Genomic DNA, 22,129 nt, shown 5'->3' on the forward strand with positions numbered 1-22,129 from the left:
GATTAGAGGCATATTGCTATGTTGGTGTGGCTGCTGAGAAACGAGTCATGGGGTTTATCTCTGTCACGTGGTCTCCGTGAAGGTACACTAAAGGTTTGATTGTTGAAAGGACAAATGGTTCATTGTCTCAGGTTGTTCAGCCTTGTGTCCTAACTATCCTGTTTTCTAGGGCTCTTAAACAAACAGTAAATCCATGTGAACACCTTAGCTACAAGTTGGAGAAAACGAAGCTACCCGATTTGTCCGAGTTGTGAGTTAACACTGACCTTTCACCTTAGCCAGTCATATAATATACTGTAACTAACTGTCCCCTGCAGCTCCGCCCATGTAGTAGTGAAACAGGACAAATCAATTAAAAAAAATTTAATTCTGGCCAAGTGGAAGTGGTACACTCCAACGTCAAACGTTGGCACTGTATCTGATCGTGTTCAGCTTCGACGGGAGAGTGTCCCCCATGTGGGGAAAAAAGCACGTGGCCGTGATATCTCTGCCAATCAGCAGCTGCACTCTAAAACACATAGCTCTGATCTCTCTCTCTCAAAAATGTCAAATGTTACTCATTAACTAATCTGTAGATGATAACGTCTGTTGAACAAACATGTATCGCTAGCTAAGCGGATTCAAGATACGCTCCAACACATGGCGAGAGTAAGAGGAGGCTGACACATGAGGGAGGAGGGCCCCGCCCTGTCTCTCTCGGATTTGCACAAATGAATCGGTGCTGCATGCGAACTATGATACTTAGCGTGATGAGAGAAGTCACAAAATGAACCAGAATGTTCAAGCAAATTATAGAAAAAAACCCAATCAAAATCCATTAAGCAGCTCTCTTGTGAAAAGCGGACAGACAGACATACAGACAGGCAGACAACTGTTGGATATTATATATATATAGAGATAATGTAGCCTGTTCAACCAGAAATGCAATTTTTTTGGTTGAATTGCATGTGGAGTTAAGTAATACACATGTAATTTGTTTATTTCTCTCTTTATTTTTGTTTCCATGACCAAGTAATAAATCAACAACAATCTTGCACTTCCTTGAATAATTCCAACTGAACTCACTGAAGTGAGAAGGTGAAATAACACAACTCATAGCTCTGCATAGTCGCATAAATCTGCAGATACTGCATCAGTACTATATTGGCCTTAAGTCATTTTAAAAAGTAGTTAAAGAAGGTGACATGAAACAATTTCAGTCTTGAAGGAACAGTCAAAAACATTGTTTCTGATTTGCTGTTTTGCATACTAGCCTCAGACTTTCTTGACTGCAACTCTCTTGAATAGAATCTGACCATATGCAAAGTAGGTGCGTAGGGAGTGGAGGGAATCAGGATGAAATAAACAATGAATACTTTGGTTTGGAAATTAAAGGTTAAATATGGTTGAATGAACCTAAAAGGGCAAAGCAGGAGTATTACCAACAGACAGGAAATACTTGAATACTGTAAATTTAAGAGGCCAACAGAGAAATGCTAGGCAAGAACATAGTTGAAACAAATTACAAACCAAAACATTCTACACTGATTTATATTTCTTTCCTCTAACTAATACTAGTACAAGTAGAAAAGTTGCTGTTACAAATTTGATTCAGTTCTATGATACTAAATGCTGAAATGTTTTATGGACTGAACAAAATGACCAAATATGTCACATGACTTATATGACAGGCATCAACCTCTAATCAACCTCTAATCAATATGGCTGCTGCATTGCAACTAAATCAAAATGACTTGGATTGCAACAAAGAAATAATTCAAGATGGTGCTGCGAAAATGTCACCATTATAAGGTAAATAATAATAAACAACGCTCCATAACATAGCATTCCGTATTCAACTGAATCTAATTTAGAATCGCTTGGCACAAAGGAAAAAAACAACACCCGTCAGAGTGCTACTTGATCACAGGTACCATTCACACAGGGCCGGATCAGAGTCACCTAACCTGTATGTCTTTGGGGATATGGGAGGAAAGCTATAGTACTGAAAGGAAAACCCATGGTCACAAACACATTCCTAGGAGACAACTTCAGGGCTTATTAACTTGTAATTCCACCCCGAGCCAAGGGTTGCCGCTGCCTTGTAACGCCTCTCCTCACCTTTCCTCTGCAGATCGAAAAACCAACATCTCGAAGGCATGTGACATCACTTCTGGGTCCTAGGGTCCTGAACCTGCCCCTTCTGCCTCACAGACTTAATAACTGGCACCATCGCCATCTTTCTCAAGTCTAATGATAGACTGGAGAAGACATTACGCACAATACATGTTAATTTGTGTTAATTATTTTGATCTTTAATATACGGGGTTTGCTTGAGGGTGTTCCAACCCTTTATCTTTGTGCTGTGTTTCTTTTACACCACACAGAAACTGGAAGAATCTGTACAAATCTATATGGATAATTTAAACTCTCTGTACTACTATGCCATATGCTATAAAGTGTGTAACATTAAATAGTTAAAAAATGGCTGAAAATGAATGACAGTAATCTATTAATGCAATTGTTCAAAGCAAACCTGGATCACTTTGTGGATGTTAAGTGCATCAAGTGCCCTCAGTCTTAATTACTCTCACAGCGATGAGGATTTCTAGAGAATAAAAACCAGTTGCAATTCAAATTTTTGACTGGAAAGACTCTTTATAACAGGCTGTCATGGTACACTGTGTGGTAGCTTGGCTGTGAGTAATTCTTTTTTTTCTTTTGATAACTAGTAAATGTATCTGTTTACCCATTACTCAAACAACCAAATGATGAGGAAATAAGGGTGTCACTCTACACAGTTATCTGTCTATTAACCAATCAGAATTAATTTTGACATATTTCAACATAAATATTTATAACTCCTAGGCAAAACTAAATGGAGGGAGTCGGGTGAAGAGGTGTTGGCCAGTTTAGGTGTCGGCACCTCTCTGACACTAAAAATAAGAAACTGAATTCACACATCAATTTCTTCAGGTTTCTAGCCACAGATGCTATCAGATAGACCTTTAAAAGTCCTGCCCTTCTGCATAATTCTTAAAGAAGTGCCAGTAAACACCATTAATGTCAACTGTTAGAAAAGTCAGCTGTTAAAGTATATAAAGTTACAATCAGGTGAAACGGTAAGTACACCCCATGAAATGTTTTTTCTTTTTTAACATATGTGGAAATATCAAGATTTGATCTTCATTTAAATAGAATCTATAAATAAAGGTAATAAAAATGTGATATAATATAACAAGCAACAGGCAAATTTGGATGTTTAGTCTGTTGTATAATTTAAATACATTTTAATTCAGATTTCACTTGTGGAAAGAGAAAGTACACACATATACATCAAATATGCAAAATTTGAATCAGGAGCACCAGATTAAGGAAACTCTTGTCTGAGCCTGTCCTCTTATTTAACCCTCAGACATTTAGTTTAGATTGCTCTTTGTTGTTGAAGTGTGTGTTATTGCCATTCCAAGATCAAACAAGCTCTCTGAGGCCTTCAGAAAGAAGGTTAAAGATAACTAAAAGTCTGAGAAATGATTTAAAAATATCTACAAACAACTGAAATCAACCATTCCAATGTCTAGAAGACCATCTACAAGTGAAGAAGATTTCAAATGACTGTCAATTTGTCCAGGCCAGAACGCCCAAGCAAGTTCAGCCCAAGAGAAGAACACAAGATACTGAAAGTTACTAAGAACCCTGGAATTTCATAACAGGACCTACAGTTAGTTTTTGCCATTGTTGATGTCAAAGTACGTGAGTCTACCATTTGAAAAAGGTTGCACAAATTAGATCTACATGGTAGTTGTGCCATGAGGAAAACTTTACTGTGCAGAAAGAACATCAGGGCAAGACTAAAGTTTGCCTGTGAACACCTAAGCAAAGAAAAGGACTTCTGGTACAACGTCCTCTTGACAGACAAGGTAAAGGTAGAGTTTTTTGGTCACAGTACCAGAGGACATGTTTGTCAAAACCAGTATTTGACCAAAATAATCTGAAACCAATTGTTGAGCATGGGGGAAAATGTTATAGTTTAGGGCTGCTTTACTGCATCAGGACCTGGGCATCTCACCATCATAGACTCCACTATGATTTCTTCATTGTAGCAAAGTGTGCTTGAGGTCAATGTGAGACCATCTGTCAGAAAACTAAATTTGAATTGAAAGTGGACCTTGCAATATGACAATAACAGGTCAGGTCAGGTCATGGAGCTACATGGGTACAGTGTGTGGCTATACCCACAACATGATGAAACAGCTCGAGATCCTAGTTTGGCAAGGGGCAGACACAGTTCCATCCCCCAGAAATGACCATGTATCTGCCACAGCCAGGTGTTACATGGGTGTCTTCTTGGCCTGGTCCAGCCACTTGAGTCCTCAACAATGAGAATCCTGCGAGCCCGATCACCCTTGGGGAATCGTGCCACACAACTGTAATGCTGTAACTAACGCTCCCTCACAATGCAGGTAATGTGCCTCATTCGGGACTCCTTCAGTAACCGCTCATTCAACACAAAGTCAAACCATCAGTACCCAAGGAATTTCCGGAGAGACACAGTACCAAAGGAGTCCAGTCTTCGTCTCAGGTCACTGGATAGCATCCATGTCTCACAACCATATAGCAAGGCAGGAAGCACCGGGACTCTAAAGGACCTTCGTCCTTTTGCATAAGTTTCAGGAGCACCACACACCCCATTCCAGCGACCTCATGACCCCCAATGCTGTCCCAATCCGTCTACAGACTTCACAGGAAGAGTCACCAGAGACATGAATGTCACTGCCAAGGTAAGTAAACCTCTCAACAAGGTCAACACATTCTCCGCAAACAGACGCACTGCTGATGGCTATGCCCAAGAGGTCATTAAAGGCCTGGATCTTGGTTTTTATCCAGGAAAGCCGCAAGCCCAGATACTCAGACTCCAAGTGCAGTCTCTTGAGAGCCCTGATCAGAGCCTCCATTCACTCCATGAAGATGATAGGATTGTCAGGAAAGTCAAGATCAATGAATCTTTCTTTGCCAACAGATGCCCCCTAGCTGCTGGACCCATGACCTTGCCCAACACCCAGTCCAGGCAAGCATTAAACAGAGTAGAAGCAAGAACACACCACTGATGAACCACAGAATCGTCTGGGAAAAACACAAAGGTTTGGCCTCCACTTTGCACAGTACTCACAGTACCAGTGTACCAGCTGGCCATTATATCCAACAACTTTGGGGGGAACCCATGAAGTCTCAGGATGTCCCACAGGGCAGCTCAATCAACTGGGTCAAACGCTTTATGCAACTTGACAAAGGGTGCAAAGAAACTCAATATTTGCATTTGTTTAATGAGAACCCTCAGTACCACGATGCAGTCATAAAACCAGACTGCTCCGGTCACTGGTAGGTGAGCAAGTGATCATGGATCTTATTTAGGATAACTCTAACATGTTATCTGAGAGCAGTGTTAACCCCCTGTATTTGCCACAATCCAGGCAATCACTATTCCCTTTCCAGATAGGGATGACAAGTCTTGTATTCCAATCAGTGGGGATAATGCCTGTCTTCCAAATGGAAGCAAAGATTGCTTGCCATGCAATGAGGACAGATGCACCACCAGCTGGGAGAAGTTTACCCCGGATACTACCAATCCCTGCAGCCTTCCCTGCCCTTAGCTGGTTCACCACCTCTGCAATCTCAGTGGGATTGGGTGTTTCACAGCTAATTGGAGGATCAGTCTCAAGAACCGTGGACCCAGAGATGTCCAACATCCTAGCCGAATGATCAACTTTAAACATTTGCTCAAAGTAGCCAGCTCTGCGAATCATATTGGCAGCGTCATCCATAAAGAACATTCCATCACTTGCCCTGACTGTGACTCTCCGAGGAACAGATATCGATAAGTTGTGATCAATTACAAACCGTGTAATTGTTTTTGCAGTGTTACATGTCTTTGCCTCTTTGGCAGGGAACCTAGCTAGGTCTGGATTTAAAACACAATTAAAGTCAGCATCCATTATAATTTTATGAGTGTTCACATTGGGGATGGGTGCAAATATGTTTTGGATGAAGTCCCTATCATCCACATTGGGTGCATAGATATTTATCTAAATCACTTTACAGTTAAATAAATTACCAATGACGATCACAATTTACCCTTCAGGATCAGATTCTTCATCTGATACTGCAAATGAGATTGTTCTATATATAAGAATTCCCACACCTCTAGTTTTCTTTGTAAAGCTGGAATGTAATATTTGGCCAGACCAGTCTTTGTGCAGCTGAAATTGATCCTTGCTTAATAAGTGGGTCTCCTGTACAAATGCTATTTTAGCGTTTAGACCTGTTAGGTGAGAGAATACATTCTCTTTAATTTGTAATTGAGACCTTTAACATTCCAGCTCAAGCGAGGAACAGATTTCGGATGTATGTAATGCTTTGATTCCTCTTTAAGCAGGACATGGGTCACTAGACTATAGATGGTGTGTCACTTTCTCACAGATTCCTCTAACAAGTTTGCTCAGTGGGCCCTAAAGCATCTCCTTCCTACTGCCAACACCTTTAGGGCAGGGAAATCACCCAAAAGCATTTTAAAGTTTCTCTTCACAACTTCCCTGTTATTTCACCATGTTTAATATCTGTTAAGTTCTCCAATGTACCTCCTCCTCACTATCTTTACACCGATTTGACATTTGAAGACTTTGGGTGTCCTTCTATGTGACTGAAAAACTCATCCTGTGATCCGTGTGATGCATCTTTCACTTTCCACAGCACAAAATTGTGCTAAAGCATTGAGCTTTTTAGATTTTCACCATTCCACATCCATATAATGTAATAACAATGTTCTGAAAGATGTTTAAACCAAAACAAGATCATGGGGTACCAGGAGCTGGCCAATCTGATACTATCAGGAAAACAGGGATATCCAGAGGAATATCCGAGCAAGCATGGAGAGAAAGAGAACACTTTACATAGACAATGACTAGGCAAGGCTTTGAAGCGGGAATACTCTTTGCCAGCAATGACAAGATAAGCATTTAGGCTAGTTATGTATAAAGACTGGGCTTAGTTATAAACTTTGAATATTTCAAAATTTCTCATGTGTCATTTATTACTTAAAACATACCAGATAACATCAAATAACATTTTCAAAAGTCACTTAATGCAAGTCAAAGTCATGGAGGCCCAGTATCTATACAAATGGTGCTGGACAAAAGAAGGAAACCAACCTGGAATGAAATTCTAGTGTATCACAGTGCCAGCTCATGTACATAATCAGTTTAGAATTGGCATGTGTTGTGACTGATTCATTCTATTTTAAGAAGAATCAAATACTGTAGGTCAGAATAGTTACACAAGTACGGCTTGTGAAGCTACTTGAGGTAGCAACATTATTTATGTTCAGCAGGGGGTGCTACAAATACAGTCTTAGGTAAGCAAAGACCCTAATGTTATTAAAACTAGACCTCCTATAACCACTAAAGGACAGTATTGGACATACCTTCAAGGTTGCTGGAAAATAACCAAACTGACACTTCTAGGCATATCTCAGTGACATGGGGCATGTTCAGGAACATCTGTGGGTGTTCCTCAAAGGGTCAACTGCAGCATTTCGATGAACATTGGGTAAGCCAAAAGTGATCACAGCTTTAAGACCTTTCCTGTCAGTTTGACACGATGCTTGAAGGAGGCAGCTGGACAAGAAATCCCAGAGGTGAGAAGAATAGTGATTTGGAAAAGAAGGTGAGCATTAGTAAAGAGTGAGTAGGAGCATCAGTCCACCCCACACGTCAGTCAGTGACAGTGACTGTTCAGTGGGAACGTTAAGGCTTAAACTTTTGTTGTTTTACCCTCTTGTTTATGTATCTTTTGCTTTGCTTATAATTACTCCATTATCTGTTAATAAATACCCATTTTCTGTTGCTATTCTGAGTTCTTTGGTTATTATTTGGGTTTAGGGGTGGCTGAGGCAATTTAAGAAGAGTAGTACAGAGCAGGGCCAATATGCTAGTGTACTTGTATATTCTAAATTCTGAAAGGTGTCCAATAAAATTCTGGTGGACTGTACAATACATACACTCCTTTCCCAGTAACTTCTTATATGACAGTTTACTTTGCACCTTGGGTGTACCATGGAGGAATATGCAAAAAATAATTCCAACAATGACTGTTTTCTCATGCCCCATGGTGTGAGCCACCACCTTTAAAGTGGTAGCTATTCCATAAGACATTCTTGAGATCATGCTCCTGAAGGTCCTGCTGATGTCTCCTGAAAGCAAACACCCATGAGTCTTCTATATGTAACACTCTCTTTGGTGGATTGTCTCTTAAGTCCCCATATACGGTAGATGGACAATAGAGTTTGTTGGAAAGTGAAGAAAAATCCTTTCAAGACTGGGAAAGGCAATATCCAGAAGTCTCTGAACTGATATTGAGAATCACAGGGTCTATTGCAGGCATCTCTCACTTTACGTACTAATCCTTTCCTGAAAATCTCTTTGTAAGGTGAATTTTTATAAGTAATTTAAATAGTAAACACTTTTAATCATTCCCTGGCCCCACAAACTACCTACATTTTTGTTCAAATAACACCGAAATACATGAATTTGACAGAATTAGTTTAATAATGACATCAGACATCAAAACAATCCCCAGTAAGATATTGCTGCCCGTTACCTACTGTTAAATAAAGCTGTTTAAATTTGATTTATCACTATATGTTTAACATTCAAAGGAATGGAGTTTTGATCTTTCTGAGGCTTTTTTATGAGTTCAGCATGTTTTCTGGAGTTTTGATGCTTAGGATCCTGTGAGAAGATAGATGAGCAACACGCATGACAAGTTGAGTGAAATGCTGCAAGTGAATGCACAAGTAAACCACACCGGAACCTGCAAATCTACCTCTGTCCCAAACTCCCAGCTGTTTCACTGGCTGCCAAGATGTGTACTTGAAACCACGATGAAAATGATTGAGGTTTTGGTGCCAGTGGCGCACAACTGAAAATCGTCCCAGACTTTGTCAGTAAGTGAAAATTTAGCTTGTTCATCAAGACATAGAAGGGCATTAAGACACTTTCTTCATAACTACAAGCTTTCATAAAGCAGTTGTTCCTAAAGTGGGGTAAGCCTGTAATTTTTGAACAGACAGATTGTCAAAATGTTGGGGTACCACCCTGGTGACTCCCATATAACTGAAATAAGGCAACAGTGAAAAACATGCAACAAGTTGCTGAAAAAGTCAGACAGGAGCTCAGAATTGAACTGACTCAAAATGGCTGCACTTCCAGTTATATGGGTTCCAGGCAGGAAAGGGCGGGTCCAGGAGGGCAGATAATGGAAGTGACATCAGTGGTGGAATGGCCGTCAATCATCTATTCTGCAGGCATTAGAACATAGCGTCAACCCCTGGTTCGGTGCATAGTTACTATCCCCAGATAGATAGATAGATAGATAGATAGATAGATAGATAGATAGATAGATAGATAGATAGATAGATAGATAGACTTAATATATCTGGTAGGTTATGAAAATGAAATTAATTCCATTGTTCTTATCCAATAACTTTATTGACCCTAAAGGGTTGAAACAACTGTATGTAAAGCAATGCTTAGGAAAACCTTTCAAGGATGCTGAGTCAGTGTTTCAATCATTGGCAAGGTTCCTAATAACTCAGTGGCACAGAAAGTGTTAAACCTCACTCAAATAAGCTCCAGGGTAAAGGAGACATTTACAGCTGGGATAAGCAAATATGTATGTATGAAAAAAAGATCAATATGCTGATAGTGTTTCCTGTAATGGCTTTGCAGTGAAACCTCACATTCAGAAAGGGAAGTAGAAATTGCAGGACAGACCAAGCATCACAAGGGTCACTTCAGTCTGAAGCCTGCAGCAGCTGTGAAACAATGGTAAGACTCTTTTGACAATTTTATATTATTTTTGCGCTGGGTTATACAGTATTAGGGGGTAAAAAGTCGCTCTTGTTGCTATTTACTATATGAGGCACTACTAAACACTTACAAGGTAGTGAAGGAAGTTCACCCTGGCAGATGAATGCCAAGTATAAACAAAACACTCCCTGAATTTTCAAGTTCAGTTTTTCAAAACTGTTATAGCAAAAGACGTTAGGACTCATAATGTTTTCCTGAACTTGCTTAATATGAATCATTTATAATTGCTTCTTTCAGCCCTTTTTAGTATCTTTTTTCATTACCTGTATGCGTCTCTCTCTCTCTCTCTCTTTATATATATATATATATATATATATATATATATATATATATATATATATATATATATATATATATATATATATATATATACAGTATATATATATATGTATGTATAGATTTATTTATGTATTTATTATTTTGACAAATATCCTGGATACCAAGTAAATGGACTAGTGTTTTAGAATATCTCAGCTGTGGCACTACTAGAAAAGGCGATTACTGTGAGTGAGGAACTCAAAGAAGCGTGAGGTCTGAGCAACAAATCATCATGTGCTTGGGATTCTCTGTGCTAAAAGAGGATTGTGGATTTCTGTTGCATAAACCGCTCTTTCCTGAAATTGCTAGACAAGCTCTCTCTTCAAGCTTATTTTTGATTGAAGCTAGACAAGAAAATTCCTTTTTCTCTAAAAAGAAACATTTCTTCAACACTATTCATTCATTCCTTAAACACTAAAGGGAGTCGGGTCGTTTTCATGTTTTCCTAGGTTTGCATTTAATGTGCATGAGATGTGCACAAAATGTATAGATAAGTGTTTGAGTATTGTATTCAGATTTATGAATATGTGAACTGAAAGTGCGGTCTGAAAATGTATATATATTTGGAAAGAGCTATTTATACTTTTACAAATATGTATTTTTATTAGAAACATAACATGTAGCTCTTGTTCTTATTTCAATGACAGGTGAAAGAGCTCAAGTCTCACCCAGTTAGTGCTCTTCTACTTTTCATTCATTCTGCAAATGTTTGCTTCTGTACTTGTGTTTCCCTCTCACATTTCAAAATCTTGCAGGTAGACTGATGGGTGACTCTAAACTGCTGAGTGTGAGTGTATGAGTAGACCTTCAGTGGACTGGCAAACCATATTGTGCCTTCCTACACTTTGGCTCCCCATTGCCTTGAATTGGGGTAGATATTTTTGCAAGATGAATGAATTGTAAATTGTTATGCATGTATTCTATGTAACATAAGCATTTATGGATTTATGGTGATACAAAATATGAAATTTCCTAATATGTGATGTACAGTACGAATTGGTAAATTTTTCATATCTGATTTTATGAATGTATAAATACATACAGGAACAAAAGTATCTCCATCTGAGTGGTAATCAAGCAACTGTTTTGTAAATGTAATAGATATCAAATCCCATGCAGGTGCACTATATAAAAGGAAATGTGCACAGCCATTGTGTGTTCAGTCTAGTACTGATGGCTGGGTGAGCAAGTCCTTGGTAGAACAGTAAACTGTAAAAACAGCCATGAAAAGAGCTTCAGTCCGTATGAGCCTTGTGTGCTGCCAAATACAATATACAATATGTGTATACAGAGGCAGCCTTAGGAGTGTGCGGGGATTAGGGCTGACCAACCCCACACAGGGCCAGTTACGTTAAACGCTGTTACCAGTATATGTGGACTGTATAAACTTGCTTGCGAATTTAATAAAAATAATGTTAACATACACCAGATTTTCTCATTACAGTACTCAGCTACATTTCTGCAAGATAACACGTGGACTTTATCAAAATATAACGATATAATCTAGTAAAAAAGTGTAATTCATAATTCATGACAATACCACGACAGTGCAAAATGTGATGCAGTGTCATGTGGAAATTAGCAGGGCCTCTTCTAGAAAATTACCCAAATTGCAAGTATACTGATTATGCAGGATGTCACAGTCATAACTCACATTGATGTCATATCAGCCGGTTATTATTAGAGATGCATGTTTTTGTGCATTAATATTTGGACTATGGAAATTTTTCAAAGACGTACATGTATGGAATTTGACCTTGAAGAGGGATGTTGAAAGGGTTCCTCTTAGAAGCATCTCAAATATATATATACTGGAGAATATAACTTGACAAATCCGCTTGAACGGGACACATGCACCTTAAAAACGGCGCTCTTGTGTGTATATGTACACATCCTTCTATCCAATTGTGGAATCCACTTAGTTTACTACAGGGTCAGAGAGAAACATAACATATATCAGCAGAATTTGCACTTGGACAAAATTGTAATGCCAATCATTGGCTCAGGTCAGTTTAAAAACACCAATTGATGTGGCACTCACATCTTTGGCATGTGAAAGAATATTTGAGTATCTGGAGAAAATGGAAATGTGACCCAGGCAGTGTTGCCTTTGCCTGGATTTTAATCCAGAGCTGTGAGTAATCAATATAAGCCACTGTTACCTGATATTTGTACCTGTAGGCTCATATTTTTGAATTTTAATAGCGCTACCTTTAGCTAATAACTAAACATACTGAACAATATTGTCTCCGAGCTGATTTCTTCAGATGGTTACTTCCACTATGTGCTTTTTGCCATTGCTTATTGATTTTAATTATACACTTTCACCTGAGGACTTATAATTCTGTTTTCCTGTGTCTGATGTCCTCTGGCAGCCCCTCTGTATTTCCTGCCTTTGCTTTTTCTGCCACATTGGCTGAAAGGTTAATGTCTACTGTGCTTCTGCTTATTGGTCTCAGCTACATGTGATGGTCATGCTGCCACCCAACTTAAGTCTGAGAATGGAGATTGGAATCACACTTTAATTCTGTACAATTCCCATTGATTTACCTTTATTTAAATGTATTAATTTAGATATCATCATTGTTAAGGTTCTGGTCAAGCTTTTAGGCAGGGTGGTCCAAAGTCCAGTACAGTATGTATGTGTGTGCAGAACCAAAACAGCAACATAGCACAGCATATTCTTATTAATGGACCCTTGACTCATAAAAACTCATCAAACTCCTGTCAATCATGAAGAATCCACTTCATCCACTGGACAGTGTCATCTCCAGGCAGAGGAGTAGCTTCAGTGACAGACTTTTGTCACTGTCCTGCTCCACTGACAGACTGAGGAGATCGTTCCTCCCCCACACTATGCGACTCTTCAATTCCATCCGGGGGAGTAAATGCTAACATTATTCAAAGTTATTGTCTGCTTTTACATGCATTTTTATTACTATTTAATTTAATATTGCTTTTTGTATCAGTATATTGCTTCTGGATTATGTGAATTTCCCCTTGGGATTAAAAAAGTATCTATCTATCTATCTATCTATCTATCTATCTATCTATCTATCTATCTATCTATCTATCTATCTATCTAAAATGGTGCTGACAAATTAACTCTTAACCCGCATTTCTGTGAAACATAGGAAGTCCATTACTGGAAAGCCCATTGCTTAAAGCTTGTGGAATTTCCACTCACGCTTGTCACATCAGTAGGATTTAAAGATGACACAGAAGTGAAAGGAGTAAAGTCATTCATCTTAGGAGCACATAAATCAATCAATTCATCAATTAAATAATATCCTCCTACAGCATAGAAATGTAACCCAGAATGCAGTATATGTGGGGAGTACAAATATTTACTTGTTATGTACATAATTATTTGTTTATTAATTTTTTTATTTACCATTTGGGTCCCATTCAAAAGATTGCTTTTGTTTTTAAAACCATAACTATGGGGCCACATTGGTTGGCATTGCTACCTCCCAAATCTCCGGCGTGGGGTTAGACCAAGTCAAGTCAAGTCAAGTCATGTGATGTCATGTGTTCATAGAACAATGAGATTCTTGCTTGCCCGCCTTCTCAGTTGACAAAAACACAATACAAAACATTAAATTAATAAATAAAAAGTATACCTAGCATGCAACAGACAGATTGGGGTTTGAATTCTAGCTATGCTCACCAAATGACATGAGTCACCTAATAACGCCTAGTTTGTCTGTGGCTGCCTTCAGATTGATGTCGAGTGTCTTACTTGGCCTATGTGTTGCCTGTTTCACCTTCTGCTCGCACAGTTTGCTCAGTGATGTCACAAAAGGGAGTGCAAAGGATGAAGGCCACACGATGTGACAACTTTAGAGGGGCTGATGCCAAAATGACTGTCTATAAAATTTCCGTGCAGTGTTTCAGGGTGAAATCACCAAGGGGGAAGCCACTCTATGAAATGAGCAATTGTCCATTTGCCAATAACAGTGGGAATTACCAGTCTCCATTAAACGGCCAGGTGTCCAAGTGCTGCACTGTTTAAATTATGATAAGCTTTCTGCTAAGGGTCACCCAGGGCCCTGTGGAGGGTCTCAATCTGGCCATGGTTCCAGTATTGGGTGAAACCAACCCTAGTGATGCCATTGATATTGTAAATAAAAATCGGCACACCTCCTGCCCTGTGGGTGTGTGTGGTCATGCAGCCTCGGGGTGCTCAATAGGGAAATTGGAACTGATTGCGCTTGCACGTGAGTGCACAATTGGTTTGAATTTCCTCATTGACTCTCTTCAGGTCACAGTTAGGACACTCCACCCATGGCAGTATAAAAGAAGCTAATGTAAGCATGAAGGAAAAAGAAGAAAAGTTGAACGAAAGACAGAATTGGGAGTGTGAACCAGCTGTGTAGTGAGGAGGCAGGCAGTCGGTGGCCCCATTGAGGGAGTGAGGGGAACAGAGTTCCAGGGGTGGATTGTTCCCCATTGAGCACAGAGGAGGAGTGGGAAGTGATTAATTGACCTCATAAGGACCCTGCAAATGCTGAGGAGGGTGGATGGAAGACACAGGTCCAGCTCTGAGTATCCCAGTGGACATCAGAGGAGAGCCGGAGAGAGGAGCTGCAGCTGTCGGTGTCACTGCCAGGCTGAGCAGACCCAAAAGGGTGAGCAGGGGAGAAAAGGGGGAATAACTTGCTGGGCTTGGAGAGTGAAAATGAAATGGAGCCTGATTCTTAACTATAATTTATCTTTGGATTTAAACTAATTAGAACTTTATTTATTTTTCAATTTATCTTTCACGGAGGAGCACATGTTTTTATGGAAGTATTTATGGAGTATTTATTTAATGAAACTGCTTTGCACTTTGTGAGCACCGTGCTTATATGAACTGCACACTGCACTCTTTGCACCATCTCTTGACGTGTGTGTGAGTGTCCTCATGTCAGTTTATGACTATCAATGTCCTGGGTAAAAGGGAAGTGTGCCAGTTGTGCACAACCCAGGTATTATAGATCACAGGTGGCCAGAGACTATTCTTGAAGCATAAAGCAAAATACACAAGCCAGTCCATCACACAGCACTCTCATTCACTTCCACACCCAGTCTCATTCACACAGAACAATTTAAAGTTACTAATCGACCCAACAAACACCTCTTTAAAAGATGTACGCATACAGTCTTTTTCCACATAACCAGAAAAAAAAACATGTAAATGGTGACAATGTGAAAACTCCAAACAGAGAGCAACTGAGCTGGGCTTCAAACCTACAGCGAGCTCGAGCTCCCAACTGATCCATAAAGAGCATCCTCAGATCTGCCTGATCCAATTCATACTAGCAGTTGCATGGAGTCTCTTTGTGGATCCTTATTCCTTGTGTATCTTATTTAAGACCCTAGGGGCCGTTATCACCCCTGTAACCCCAAAAGACAGGTTTGCTGGACACAGGTTAAAAGCAATAAGAAGTTGTTTTTAATTTCTTCTTTTAAATAGTGCCCTTCAAGCACCACCGCCACCACTAAACAGGCAAATCAACTCAACAATATTCACAATACACACAAATCTCTCCTCCACACCTCCCAGCAAGCTCTCTCACACTCTCTCCCAACTCCAGCTCGCTTTCTGGGTTCACAGCAGTCTTTTAAATAGTCCTTGACCTGGAAGTGCTTCTGTCCTTTCGTCCACGTGACTTGTCAGCACTTCTGGGTCAGGCAGAGAACTTGTATTTTCTTCAGCCCGGACTTTACGGAACATAAAAATCCCAGGTCTTCCTGAAGCATCTCCTAGTGGCACCCACGGTACCCAGCATGGTTGTGAAGCCGAACTCCAGTTCCCTAACCCTAACCCTAATGTCCTGCAGGAATCCGGGGCACCACTATGCTGCAGGGAAATCGCCATCTAGTATCCTGGGGGAGTCAGTGTCCCAAAGTAGCTGCCTTTCCCCGTTCTTCTACTGTTTGGGTGTCCCAGGCCGAGGTGAGCTGCCGGCTGTCCAGCAAACTTATCAAATCTGTGTACCAGTTCTGTGTTTACTAATTAGTGTAATCTGTACTTGTATTTTAACTGAGGATTGTTCACAGCAATCTACACCTGCAATAAAAATACATTTTTTTGTATGTACAGTATGTAATACAGCATTCCTGGGCACAAGGCTGGAACCAGCCCTAGACAGGACGCCAGTCCATCAAAGATAAACACACTCACACTCATATCTGGAGTCATTATTCAACCTAACCAGCATGTAATAAAATGGAAACGAGCCCATGTGGACCTTGGGACAAATCTGCACTTCATATGATCATCAGCTAGGTACGGGATTTGATCAGAGAATGCTGGGTCTGTGAGGTGGCAAAAAATTAACATATAATGAATAAATATTGTGTGCAAATTATTTCCCTTGAAAGATTATCTTTAAGTCTTTTTTTTTCAGTTTTTTAAACAATGAATGTTTCAGTAGTTACACACTTAAAAATTATCCGAGAACTTTGCAAAAAAAAACATTTACATTACCATTGATTTAGTCTCACTGTGGTAACCCTTTAGAATAAGGGGAACTGCAATGTGACAAGACTTTAACGGACACCTTGTTTAGTGTTTAAAAGACTTACAAAACACCAATGACACTTTTGAGTGTTTCTGTTAGTCTATTAGTTATGTACTGCTATGCCACATGGCCGAGCAGGCTTTGTGTTACATTGTAGTAACCGTCTCTTCTAAAGTGCTGCTGAGGCTGTCTTGTACCAAGTGTGTTATCAGTTCTAGAATGTGTCAGTTAGCACTTGGTCTGCCACTATAAGCTCTGTTGAATTTATTATCAGCAGCTTTACATTAGATAACGTTACTTGTGTATATTAAGACTTACAGAGGCCCTGAAAGTGTTTGCTAGAACAAATGTTTTCAATGTAGTGCATATGTTTCATTTTGATCAACATCTACTAACTGTCAAACTATACCCAATGTCCTGTGAAATGGGGTGACCTAAAAAGGTGATCGCCTGAGGCAACTCTTTCATCAGGGCAACAACAACAACAACAACATTTATTTATATAGCACATTTTCATACAAACAGTAGCTCAAAGTGCTTTACATATTAAAGAATAGAAAAATGAAAGACACAATTATAAAACAAAATAAATCAACATTAATATTGAATAAGAGTAAGGTTCAATGGCCAGGGGGGACAGAAAAAACAAAAAAACTCCAGACGGCTGAAGAAAAAAAGGGCAGCATTTTCATGTAACTTTTTTGTTTAAACGTTATGAAATAATAGGTTGTAATATAAAAAAGTTAATTGTGAACCTTAACAATTACATTGCATAAGCCAGTGCCTTATTTATATCCTGTCTTTAAAAATTGTAAGAAATATTTTCACTTTAAATGTTTTAATTTCACATAAAGCAGTTTACAACACCTCACCACTCTTTGAGACATCCGAGAATCAAAACGCTGCATGCGTATTTTGAAGCCCTGTGTCAATATATAGTATTGCCATTTATTTTCCTGGATTTTACATGTGGGTGCCATCAATAAGGGGGACAATGCTGAAGCAATGCTAGAACAGAAAATTTAAGATGGTAAAAATGAGTTGAAAAATCCAGTCCTGCATTAGAATCTGTATATTGTTATGGCTATACTCAGACTACAGAATATTGATTTTTGTTTGACTGTTCAAATTAATTTTGCAAGCGATTCAAATCTAATATGACCGTGAATCGGTATCTATACTGAATCTGCAAAATTATTTTATCAGACAGATGAATATTTTGAGAGATCATTCCTGTAGAGCTATCAACCCATTGGTTATTTCTTTTATTTAATGGATGATTACTCTTTGATTGTGTAGAAGAAGAATAGGTATCCCAGGCCAAGAAGAAGGAAGGTTTCTCACCTAGATGGGGGGCCAGAACAGAAAGACAGACAAATTGGCCGGCTTAAAAAAGAAACAACTTTGAAATAGTACTTGGACTAGCGGAAGCTGGAAGTTGGGAGCAATTCTATCTGCCATACAATAGGTGGCAGTGGTCTTCTTGTGGCAGCCCAGGTGACATACCCACAGGGGTGCTTGGGAGTTGGAGTCCAGAAGTGTAACCCTGTCAGAGTCCCTGGGTGGCAATAGAGGGCACTGTTGGTGAGGACCTCCCTACTTTGTACATGATTCGGAAGTGCTTCCAAGAACACATGGCATGGTACTGGAAGTTTTCCCAGGTCCAGCTTATAAAGAAGCCTGCCACTACACGTCAGTAGAGTCGGGAGGCAGTGGACAACACTCAATGGGAGGTGAAAAAAGAGGAAGAACTGGTTTGATTTATTGTTAATTTAGCTGATCTTTAAAGGGTGATTATTGTGGCAATGTGTTGGATAAATACGTAAATATCTTTTATTTTATCCCAGAAATGTCTGTGGTTTGGGGCTCAGTGGTGACCCCTGGTGGTTTCAAGTGTTTTATCAGCATAAAATGAGATTTGTTCAACATAGGCTGGAAAATGAGACCCACATGCAGTAGGATGTAAGGTGAGATTTGACTGAAAGCCATTCTTCAGAGCTGAGGAGAGTGAAGGAAAAGCGGCAAGCACCTCCTGGCGGGCATTCTATTGCACACCTTTTTGGCTCTGTATGCAGATACAGAGACTATAAAAAGTATTCACCCACTTTGGAAGTTCCCATATTTTATTGTTATGGAACATTGAATCACATTGGATTTAATCTGGCTTTCTTGACACTGATCAACAGAACTGAATGTCAATTATTAGCATCACAACTACGACCAGGTACAAGGAAGTTGCTACCTTGTTGGTGCTGCTGGAATATAATCTTGGAACAGACCGATTGATTCATTTTCTTGTTTGTTTTTTTTAATCATTTTTGATTTGTCCAACACTTCTTCTACATGTTTTGCCTATTTTTTTTTAAATTTTCCTACTAACATTAGCAACTGGACCAACACACAAATACAAAGACACATAAACAGACACTTCTCCTTTTATAAAGATGGATAAGCTGATTTGTGTCCTTTTGTTACTCTCTGTTGGATGTCGTACACCATCTACTGGAATTTATTTTGCAATACATGTAGTAATAAAATGCATTGCATTTTGCCTTTCAACAGATGGCACATCACAAACATTAGCACTGTTTTACAAATCCCTTAACAAATGGCTTTTAAACAGGGATAAGGCAACCATACATACACACAGATACACAGACACACACACAAACTTGTCCTTTTATTAAGGTAGATAGTTACTTCTGGAATAATAAGAGCACATCATAAACAGTAAACTGAACCTTAATGGGATGGACTTTTTGATTTGAAGACCTACCTGTTCTCATTCTTTGGTTAAGAGTCTTGTCTTCAGTTGAAAGCATGGCTTCCTTGAGGGTTTAGCTTACTGTTTATGATGTATTGTGATTATTCTGGAAGTAACCATTTAACAATATTTTAGCAAATAAACAATTGCTTTGCAGATTTTGAGCATACAATTGGATAACAGATGTGGATTATGTGACATTCATTATTTTCCCTTTTTAATGGATGTTTTTTAATATCATTTTGTCATTATACATCATTGATCACTATTGGTTTCTATTACGTCATGAACACTTTTCTTGCCATTATGCATGACAACACGAGATTAAAACATTTTTCTCAGCTATTCTTACACACTACATAAGGTAAGTAAAATATAAAAAAGATATCTTTTTCAGTGGAGTACGTCTTTCAAAATGTTTTTCTGTTAGGACATGCTTAAATCTGATTTTGCTTCTCAAAATATAAAGGTTCTATATAAATAAAATGTATTATTATTATTATTATTATTATTATTATTATTATTATTATTATTATTATTATTAAATTGAAGGGCCAGCACCTTGATTTGGGAAAAATAAGATTGCACAGCTATAATTCATTTGCAATCCACAACACCTCAAGTCACTTGACATTGATTTTGATTGTGCAGATATAACAAATGTGGTAAAAAACTTTAAATTAACAATCCATATTAGTAAAATGCAGTCCCACTGTAAGCTAATTGTATATGTAGCTGTGCTTTATTAAACAACTTCTTACCAGAAAGATAAAACAAGCATTATATTTTGATCAAGTGCTGTACAAATAGCTGAGTTCTTTAAAAATTTGATGTATTAATTAGAAAAATGTGTGTGATAAAATATGAAAACTTAATATACGGTCTCTGACAGAGTGAGTAAAATGGTTCTAATGATGTGTACATTCATATGATGTGAGCATAAACAATAAACAGGCTGCAGCAGCTGATCTAAATTTAGGTCTAGTTTTGATGTACTTTTTTATTGCAGAAACAATGCTATAGGCTATTGCAAGATGAAAATTCAGGTCATAGACGATGGTTTTTGCATGCATACTCATGAGGTTAGGTTATACTTCAATTCAGCTCTATCTAACAGTGAAGTCTGAGGAAAGCCAAGTCTGTACAAAACCACAAAAACAGCCCAAATCACCTCTGGTTTAGCAGGTTTGTCATTTGTTCATAAGAGAAAATTTTGTCTTTTAGGTTTATTGGTTCATTTTAAGGTGAGCAAAGGAAACAGAGCCACTACAGAAAAGAGTTATAACTTTGTGTTTTTTATTTAATTGTACAATATATGTACATTTATTTTGTCCTGTTCAGGAAATCATCTGATGATTTTAACTTATAGAGGGGATGAATTTCTTTGTAATTTATATTAACTACCGTTTCCTCTGGTGGCTATGTTAAGCTTATATGGTGCCTAGTCAAATTCATTTACAGTGTAATTGCACGTATGGTATATACTGTATAACAAATGCACAAAGTGCATAATAATGTGCTTTTTTAAAATGTTACAGTATTTTGATGAAGTGTCTGTCATTTAGCATTAAATGTCTCCCATTAAACCATTTTTATTTGCTTAGAAAAAAGATGTCTCTCTATTATAATAAAAAAAATCCTGGGACGAGACCAGACTTTTAGCCTGGGACGACACGTGACTTTTTCAGAGAAATACTTTCATGTCCCACGAGACGAGACTTTGTGCCAAGAAATTTAACCACGCCCAGGGCCGGAAATAAAAGACAAAGAGTATATGACAAAGTAGAATGTCACAAAGAATTCAAAAACATTGGCATGATACACATGCAGAGCAGGTTAGAGATTATGTAAGTACTAAAATTCGAAAGTCTCAAGAAAATGATAGCAAAGATCTCATTAGTGCAAACAAACGGAAATTATTACTCGGTGAAATAATCAAGCAGCGTAAAGAGATTGAATATATTGTTCAAATTTAAACTTTAAGTCGGAGACTTGTAGATTGTCTAATTTGTGTTGCCATTGGGGAAAAGTAGTGTTTCTTCACAATGAAGAGGCGTTTCTGCGAGATTTGTTGTTTGGTGAAAGTGAAATCCACATACGCGAGCAGCAGAGATGCGAACTGGCTGGCATACAGCGTAGGCCTGGGGTGTTGGTGAGCGAAGCGAGCAGGGGGCAAAGCACCCTAGTCACTATATATGATTAATTAACTAATGGTTTTGGAGTTGGATGTTATTATCATGTGCTGAATTTTGTTATTATTTTTGTGGACTGTATTTAAATTATCCATGGCATTCTTGCAAGTGGCATTTGCAAACATTAATAGATACAGTTTTTCACAATTAGTCCCAAACTATAGAACCTACCTATTGTGGATGACAGGGGCATCACTGAGCCCCAAACACAGTCACAGGTTCAAATATAATATAATGTTTTATTTTTTTCCTCAAATACCTTTACTGGTCCTCTAGAACAATTCCACTGTACAGTACGTACAGGGAGGGTGAATCCTTCCTCTTTCTTCTGATTACTCTTCCTCCACACAAGTGTTGTCCTTTTGCCTCCCGACTCCCAGAGGACCTTGGAAGTACTTCATGTGCTTCAGCAACTTCTGGATGATGTAATTCCATGTTAGGTGG

Source organism: Polypterus senegalus, chromosome 4 (genome assembly GCF_016835505.1).
Source record: "Polypterus senegalus isolate Bchr_013 chromosome 4, ASM1683550v1, whole genome shotgun sequence".
NCBI classification, from domain to species: domain Eukaryota; kingdom Metazoa; phylum Chordata; class Cladistia; order Polypteriformes; family Polypteridae; genus Polypterus; species Polypterus senegalus.